General features: G+C 41.3%; 1 protein-coding gene across 1 annotated transcript in view; it reads left to right on the top strand.

Moving 5' to 3' along the window:
* The first annotated feature begins 2,403 nt into the window (after positions 1–2,403).
* Positions 2,404–9,586, top strand: part of ME2 (malic enzyme 2) — a 59,912-nt gene continuing 52,729 nt past the window's right edge. The window contains exon 1 of the mRNA XM_069468370.1: positions 2,404–2,564. The gene's annotated coding sequence lies outside the window, so the exon portion shown is untranslated. The remainder of the gene's footprint in view (positions 2,565–9,586) is intronic.

The following is a 9,586-nucleotide window of genomic DNA, read 5'->3' as shown; positions in this document are numbered from 1 at the left end:
TTCCCTGAGTTTTGTGAGCCATCCTAGCACATTAATGGAACCTGAGGAGGAGGTAGTGACGACCTGGGGCTTTTGATTGGCATCTGAAGTACAGTGCAGAGTGTGACTGAGCCCTCAACTTGTGGGATGCTATCTCCCAGCAGACAGTACGAGAATTGAGTTAAATTATAGGACACCCAGTTGGTCTCAGCTGGAGAATTGGTTGTTGATAGGGAGAACCCCAAACATTTTGGTGACCAGAGGTGAAGTATTGTATTCTGTGGTGACTGTGTGTACAGAAGCAGAAACACTTTTTTTTTTTTATTGGAAAGCCTTTGACCAATCACCGAAAATGGCTAAGGAGAAGGAATCTGTGAATCAGAGTAGACCAGCCAAACTGCTTGACATTAGCAGATATTACATTTAATAAGAAATGAATTGAACTCAAGCATACTAAGTACCATCCATGGTAGCTCAACTCTTCAACCTGGGATTGTTCTAATGTAGGGCAAAATGCCTTTTATTTAACACAAAAAACCCACTTAATTAATTAATTAATTAATTAATTTGAGACTGAGTCTTGCTCTGTTGCTGTATCATAGCTCACTGCAACCTCAAATTCCTGGGCTCAAGTTATCCTCCTGCCTCAGCATCTAACTATCTGGGACTGCAGGCTCAGGTGGCCTGGCTAATGTTTCTATTTTTAGTAGGGACAATCGCTCAGGCTGGTCTAGAACTCCTGACCTCAAGCAATCCTCCTGCCTCGGCCTCCCAGAGTGCTAGGATTACAGGTGTGAGCCACCTCACCCAGCCTAAAAATTTTATTTTTAATTGACAACTGCATACATTCATGGGGTACAATGTGATGTTTCAATACATGTATACATTGCGGAATGATTAAATTAGGCTTATTAACATATCCATCACCACATATGCTTATCATTTCTTTTTGGTGAGAACACTTAAAATCCACCCTTAGCAATTTTGAAATGTACACTACCATTAACTATGGTCACCATGCTGTGCAATAGATCACCAGAACTTGTTTTCCTCCTGACACTTTGTACCCTTTGACCAACATTTCCCCTTTCTCTGTCCACTTCCCAATTCCCCCCAAACTGTCTTTCAAAGACAAAAGAATTTCACATCTACTAATGAAGCATTCATTCTTAAAGACGCTTGTAATTTTTGAAGGTTCCTTCATTCAACTTGCTGCCTCTTGAACATTTCTGGTAAGCAGGGTTATTTTAGGTCATGCTTATTTATAACCTCTCTTTTACTGGTGGTTCCTACAGCAGCCACACCTATCGTTTGTCATCTAACTACAGTGTTCCCTCACACGTCACACCCTTTAATGTTCAGAGTGGGGTGGGTGCACCACATTTTACATAACTGTCAAAAGTTTGGGTCTATCCTGCATTTCCATCACTTTTATTTTACCTGCTTTTCTCTTTTTTATCGTTTACATCTTTATTTTTAAAATTATCATTACTATACCTTGCTTTAAGAGTACAAAAACTTGATTACAGTAAAGAATTTTTGGTGGTAACATTTTCTGAAGAGTGAAGAAATATCCTCCAACATAACAACTGTGTGGGGGTACAGATGTACGAAGGAATGGTCCCCACTGCTTTCAAGGACAAAACAATTTAGTGTTCCAGTGTTTCTGCGAGAGAACACTGAATATCTATTTATAGTGAGTGAGACGGTAGAGGTGATTAGTAGATTCCCTGCGGGCCAGTAACTGTGCCAGCAACTGCGGAGAGTGGCAACGAATTTTGCAGAAGAGCGAGTCCTACACACACAAACAGAGCTCACAAACATAACACGTCCCTAAAGTGCAGGAGCCTAGTACTTCCTGAGTCCTCCCTCTCCTTACTTTCCATTCTCCCGCCCCGCATCCAGCCTTCAGGGCTGCCCTCCACCTTCTGGCTCCCTGCACTGGGGCAAACGCCCCGCTCCCTCCCCCTGCGCGGGCCGCGAGACTGGTACCCGCCGGCGCCCCCGTCCGCGCCTGCGCACAGCCCCTTCTCGCACGAACGCGCTGCCACAACCCCGATACCCCCGCGGGCCCCGGGAGTGTAGGGGGCGTGGGGTACGCCGTAAACCGGCCCCAGCTTCTTTCTTGGGGCGGCGTATTTCCGAGCTCCTTCTACTCTGCCCAGTCCTCACAGCCTCGGAATCGCGTCCACACGGACGCGCGCCCGGCCTCGGAACAGCGACCTCGAGGAAGCGGACGGAGGAAGGCGCAGGGGCAGTAACCCCAGCTCCCGGGCCGCCGAGCCTCTGGGCGGAGCCCCGCCCCCAGCCGGCTTCCCGCCTCCCATTGGCTCGCGCGCCTGTCCGTCTCCGCTCAGGGGCCGCGCCGGCTCTCTTGCCGGCTAGCTCTCCTCACTACGCCGCTTTCTTGGCTACCTTGGCGGGTGTTGGGCGGCCCACGCGGAGGCAAGCCTGAGCTGGCGCCGGCTTGGGCAGGCTCGGAGAAGGGGAGGGCCGGGCGGCGCAGCAGCTGAGCATCGCCTGGGCGGGCGGCAGGGCGCGGCCTTTCCGCCGGCAGCACCACCTGTCGCGGGCCGAGACGTCCGGTAAGGCTGGGCGCGGCGCGCGGTCGGGGGCGCCCTGGCTCGGCGGGACCCGGGCGGGAGCTCCGGGAACGGAGCGGGCGCCGGCCATCTCCGGCCGAGCCCCGGCCGCAGGCCTCTACGCGTGTGGCCCGCAGTGGCCTCCGCCTGGCGGATGATTGCTGGGTGAAGGGAAGGAGCCCGCGGAGTCCAGCGGAGGGCGAGGGACCGGTTCGGTGGCGGCGACCCCGGGTTCCACCGTTCGCGGCTCTTGCCGGCGCTCGATTTCCCGGTTTCTCCGCTCGCTGGTGCCAGGGCACACCCCCTGCGCCCGGGAGTGAGGCCCTGTGGCCTCCAAACACGAGCATCTTCTTTCTTTCCTCCTGCGCCCGTTAAAGACCAGTTTTTGTGGCTCGAAACCCCTTTGGCAAGTAAATGTCCTTTTCACCCGAGATGAGTTAGTGACAGGAATTACGCTCTGTGTGTGTGTGTGTGTGTGTGTTCGTTCGTGTTCATTCCTTCCTCATTTTAAAAGAGAGTTGTTGAAAGCTAGAAAGTTCTAAGATTGGAACTGTTCTGTCCATTCATATGAAATGGCATCTGTGCACTAGGATTGGCAGGTGTTCCTTTGACGCTCGCGATAACCATCTCTGCATGTGATGTTACATTCGTGGTCCCAGACTTGACTTTCTTTTTTGGCCCTGATGATAATTCTAGAAAATTGATGTTGCTTGTAGTGAGAAGCGTGATCAAAATAACCTCAACCGAAGTGCTTCCTTACAAAACGTTTAATCATACCTGTGGATTTACCTTCCTGATGGACGTGTCAGTCACTCCAAGCAAAACAGTTAATATTAATAGCATTGTTCTTTCTGTTAGTATTGCAGTTGGTGGTGGTGATGATAGAAGCACGTATTCATTGTTAGTGATGAACTAGGCGCTGTTCTCTATCTACATGGATTACCTCAAAACAACCCTTTGAGGTTGTTACTGTTACTATCGCCAGTTTACAAAGGAGGAAACTAAGATATAGGGAGGTTAACTAACTTGCCCATGACTACAGTTTTTAAGTGAAAGCCTAGATTTAAACTCAAGTAGTCTCACTTTACAGCTACACATCCCCCCCTTAATTTGTATGCTCCTTAAGCATTGCTCATGTTGTTAAGCTGTTTGCAATGTTGCACTCATAAATTTTGAGTTCTAGTTTCCAAATATTCTGTAAATTAGATGTGAAACAGTCGTTTTCCAAGAATAAGTAAATATATGTATCTTTCCTGTTAACTGCTCCAATTGATGGTTTATTGCTGTGTTACCGTTTGCAGAAATACAGGAAAAAAAACAGTTTAACTCCCTCTTGTAATATTGAACCTCTAAATAATCAACTCTGATTTGTAACCTGTGCCTAACTCTTTTATGGTATTTATAAAGACTTGGAAGTTAGGCCTAGAGTCCAGAAATGCTGATATAACTTTTATCATGCAGTAATAGGAAATGTTGAGGTCTGCTTTTGTAGAAGTTCTTCATTCTCTTGAGAATAACATACTCCTGCTTAATAGCTGTTCCCAAGAAGAACTGCTTTTACACCCTTAGAAAGTATTTATGTATGGTTTTGTCTTTTAATATTTTATGAAAACACATTAAAAATTGATAAAGAAAAAACCCATTTACCATTTCTGAATTTCTTTTGTAAATTAGACTCCTATGCTGACCTGCATAATTTATGTATTGTTAAACTAAAATTCTAATTTATTTTGGTGAGTTTCAGGCAAACTAGCCATGTTTTAAAATGCAAATAACACTAAAACAAACCCATATTGGTTTACTGAGGATTAATGTTAGAGGATAAAATTAACACTAAATAAAAATTACATTTGATTTTATTAAAAAAGTAACTGTTTTATTAGAAGTTAACTATTTTATTTGAAAGTCACTATTTTGATTTTATGACTGCATATTATATCTTTGATCAATAGGTACAAATTTCAAAAGTAATGAAAAATATTGTATTGATTCTATAGATACTGTTTGGGATAACATTTGATGTTGCCTGGATCTATATGCCATCCAAATTCTCATTCTTGATCTGGAGACAATTTGAAATATTTTAAATAAATGTTAATTATGATTATCCTTTTAATGTGGATTTCACCATTAGAAGATGTTGATGCAGAAACTAGCAGGCATTTAGGAGGCATCTTCTGACCTTAGTCTGTTACTACTAATAATAGTAATGCTTATGATAACTAATGTTTTTAGAGCACCTGGAGGGTACTGTGGTAAGCATCATAAATGGATCATCTAATTTGAATCTTAAAACAACCTTATTTAGCAGGTCTTGTTGTTTATCAGCCCCATCTGTGTGATGAGAAAACTGCAACTCGGGTTGTAACTTAGGATCACAGAGCTGGCAAAGGACAAAGCTGGAATTTGATTCCATGCAGTTTGACTCCAGAGCTTGCCCTTTGATCACTCTGCTAGACTACCTGGGGATGGGTTTTATTAAGCAAATCTTCAAGTCAAGTAGTCAAGCTCGTTTTAATGGTGATGATAAAACTTTAAGGGTTTGATACTATGTATATATATCTCATCATAATTACACAAAATTCTGCAAAAGAGACTGTCCCCTTTCCCATTTTACTGATGAGAACAGTGAGACATCTAAGCCAGTGGTTCCCAGACTTTCAGACTTTGTGGACAAGTAAAAAAAGTGTGTGTGTAGGGGTGCAATTGGGACCAGACATAAAATCACCTACTTTTAATTTTGCCAAAGTTAAGGACCATCTTAAAAACTAGTACAAATTTCAGAAGTAATCAAAAGATTATATTGGCATGGTGGCTCATGCCTGTAATCCTAGTACTTTGGCAGGCAAGGGCGGGAGGTTTGCTTGAGGCCAGGTATTTGAGACCAGCCTGAGCAAGAGAGAGACTCCATCTCTATAAAACATAGAAAAATTAGATGGGTGTGGTGACACTCACCTGTAGTCTCAGCCACTTCGGAGGCTGAGGCAGGAGGATTGCTTGAGCCTGAGAGTTTGAGGTTGTAGTGAACTATGATGACATCGCTGCACTCTCGCCTGGGCAACAGAGTGAGACCCTGTCTCGGGGGAAAATACCCAACCAACCACCAAAAACTATTGCAATCTACTGTCCCCATTCTTTCTTTAAAAAAAAAAAAAAAAGGACATTCTTACCACCAAAAAGGTAGGAAGGTGGTCATTACAACATAAAAACAAAGAGAATAAGTTTAGTATTATGAAAAACTGTATGACATTGTCCTAGTTTTGGTTAGGGACCAGCAAAAAAAAAAACAAAAAAAAACAAAAAAAAACATGTCCTAGACTAACACCTATTCATAGACCATTTGGGAATGCCTGGGTGACACAACTGATTCTAAACTAGTAATTATCTGAGTCCAGATTCAAGCTCAAGTCTGTCTGACTGGAAAGTGAGTGTGTGTGCACGCATGCCTGTGTGCGTGCCAAGTCATGACCTCTTTCTAGGGAAAAGTCTCTAGAGTTTTGGGCTCTAGTAAACAGTCCTTCTCAGCTGTTAACAGTCTCCTTTCTGCCCAGGGTAGAGGATGGGGGAGAGTAGTCTTCGGCAGCCATCCATTTTAGTCCCAATCCAATTTGTGAACACCACCCAGAGACTGAGTTCCACTGCCTTGTAGATCAAGAACCCGTCTTTTTACCAGTGCTTGCTTACAGAAAGGGCAAGGCAGTGTGAATGACAGTGGCCACACCAGGGGGAGAAACCGCAGGCATATTCCAGGATCCAAGAAACTCTCCAGTAAGCAGCTTAATTTTATGTATTTATTCAAAATTAGAAGCCCCACCTTCTTTTGCTTGCTGTTTTTACTTCACCCGTTCTTATAGTTCTTCTGTCACATCTCTATAACGTAAGGAGTTAGGTATGTTTTTCCCCATTTTGTCTTGTCTCTAGCCCATATTAAACCCACCTATCTGTTTCTCTCTTTAAGTGTCCTAAGTTGTAATTTTGGCAAAGATTAGTTTTTTCCTTAAGTTGTTTTTTTAGTTAATGACTACTAAAAACTCTACTTAGATTACTTTTATATTTTATTTGACTCTACCACTTAGTAATAAAGTTCTCTAATAATTTGATTGGTATAACACTTGGTCTTTATGCTTTTTGCGTATATTCACTCATTTGATCATCACAGTTATCTATGAGGTAGATTTGACAGGTGGTGTTATCTTTGTTATACAGGCCAAATTCATTATTTGATAGGAGTTAACTACTGATTGTAAAATGTATTTGTTTTAGATTGCCTTTGATTCAGATTAAATATATTCATACTATTTTAGATTTGTCTGTTGCACCAATACATTGCAATACTGATCTAATCTTTTGGTATCAAAGTTTTAATTGTGGTAAATAGTGCTGTCTCTCCTGGGAGAGCCACACAAACATAATGAATTCTTCTTTTAAAACTGTTTCTTAATGACACAGTCAGATTTTAAGAATTTTTCTCCGCTCACCTGAGTGTCAGCCATCCTATTTTGTTAATACTTTGTTGCCATGTTGTGGGAGGGAGTGGAGAAAGCTACTTGGTATATGTTATTCCACCACTGTATTGCTATAATTTATATTAGTAATATGGTACTGTTTGCCTGATTATTAAAACTGTAGAAACTTGGTATACACAGAATCCCAACTTTTAGAGTCAACTGCTAGTGCTTTCTGCGGTACATTAATAAATGGAAATAAAGTGACATGGGCCTTTTATGTCACAAAGCCTTCAAAAGATGTGTGAAAGTCAAATTTGAGTAATTTGAAATTTCAAAGTGGCCTGAAGGAAGTTGCTTCAGGCTACTGAATCAAGGAGCCCAGTGAGGAATTCTCTTTTAAAGCAAATTCTCTCCCTAAAAAATAAATTCAGTGGAGTTTGCTGAAAGCAGGCTCTACCTCTGTTTCTTCTTCTAGATTGTATAATATATAACCAATAGATATCTAATTATTATTAGGTTGAGATAGTAAAGATAATTCATAAGCACACAAGTTTTTTAGGCAGTGGAGAAGTTGCTTACTTTCTGGCTGTTCATCTGTATCTTTTATAGTATCCTTTATAATAAACCAACCTTTTAGCAGAAGCATTAGAAAAAGCAAATTTACTATGGACAATAAGACTTAAAATGGCCATGGTTAAAGACCTGATAAGAGTTCATGATAATATGCAATGGACAAGGCCATTTAGTTATTTCTGTGACATACAACAATGTAGTATTGGAATTATGACTGATAATGTATACTAAGCCATCAGATTTCTAGGAATCTCATACAATTTTGGAACACATATTAGCACGTTTATACAAATATGACTCCAAAAAGGATTAAACATTATTACTTCCTTGACCAAGCTCCCTATATAGTTGATCATGCCCAATAAGCCTAATATGTTTCTCATGGACTATCTGGGGCCCTTTTGGAATGTCAGGAAGTTAGTTTGAGGTCAGAAAGAGTTAGAATGTGAAATTTGATTTTGGGAAGCTGTCAGATATGTCAAAGGTTTTAAAACACTTTATCAAAAATAGGATTACAGCTCCACTGTGAAATAATACTCATTTAGCCAAAGTGATAATTAAAAGACCTCAAAAAGCAAAAATCTTTATTTTTTGGTAGAGAGGAGACTCAGCTTTTCAAACAATCAAAAGACCTAATAGAGATAGTATGAGGCAAACAGAATCTTTCTTTACCCTCTTTTTTTTTTTTTGCAGTTTTCTTAAAGGATGAGCCAACCAAAGTCTTTTTCTATTTCTTATTAATACTGCATGAAAATCTTGTTCAAAAGAAAAAAACAAATTCAGTGTACTATTACTAAAGCTAGTTTTAATAAAACTTTATAAACAAATCCATCCAATCTCAATCAACTTTGACCACACAAGATTTCTATAAAGCTTTTATGACTGCTTACAAAATTTTTTCTTTCCCCAACTTTTTATATCTGTTAAGTTGTATCTATTTTCCCCTTCACTTTGAACAACCTTTAAATACTCTCTAAACTAGACAAAACACGGCCGGGCGTGGTGGCTCACGCCTGTAATCCTAGCACTCTGGGAGGCCGAGGCGGGTGGATCGCTCGAGGTCAGGAGTTCGAGACCAGCCTAAGCAAGAACGAGACCCTGTCTCTACTAAAAATAGAAAGAAATTATATGGCCAACTAAAAATATATATAGAGAAAAAATTAGCCGGGCATGGTGGTGCATGTCTGTAGTCCCAGCCACTCGGGAGGCTGAGGCAGTAGGATCGCTTAAGCCCAGGAGTTTGAGGTTGCTGTGAGCTAGGCTGACGCCACGGCACTCACTCTAGCCCGGGCAACAAAGTGAGACTCTGTCTCAAAAAAAAAAAAAAATAAAAAAAATAAACTAGACAAAACTACTTTTCTTTAATAAAAACCACATCTTTATGTCTTTATTACAACCTTCCTCACCAAAAACACATCCTACTTTTCTTGTACACTTTGTATACAGAATTGTTTTCTTTATATCTACTTGTTTTAATTACATATGTTACAGTTTTAACTCTTAATAACCCTAATTTCCAGTAAAAAGCCTAGAAATAAATGACTTAATTGTTATACACTAGGTGCAGAGCCCAGGACAGAGGACAGAGCTGCAAAGATGATGCCTTGAGGACCCGACCCCTCCTAGCATGGCAAGGAGGCACAGCTGGACCACACAGGATGGGGCCATATTGGGCGTGGCACTGCTCTGCAGCTAGTGGCCCAGACACTGTGGACACACATTGGTCCCTAGGCCTCCTCATGGCCACCTGTCTAGACCACATAATCTAAAGGTTCAAAACCAAAGACTTAAGCTCACAGACGAATCAAGCAAGTATCAAAAATATCACAGAAGAAATAGTTTTATGGCCTTAAAACATCTAACAGAGATAGTATAAATTTGACCACTGGACCCAAGCAAAAATGTCTAAATTATATTTAATGCTGACAATTCTAAAGACATATCTATTTTATTTTACTAACAATTTTAAAAGTAGAGAGAGAATTTAAGCTTTTTGAAGGAGTT

This window comes from Eulemur rufifrons, chromosome 5 (genome assembly GCF_041146395.1).
Source record: "Eulemur rufifrons isolate Redbay chromosome 5, OSU_ERuf_1, whole genome shotgun sequence".
In the NCBI taxonomy this organism is placed as follows: Eukaryota; Metazoa; Chordata; class Mammalia; order Primates; family Lemuridae; genus Eulemur; species Eulemur rufifrons.
Note: the sequence above shows the minus strand (reverse complement) of the source record. Positions and strands in the feature narration are given on the sequence as shown.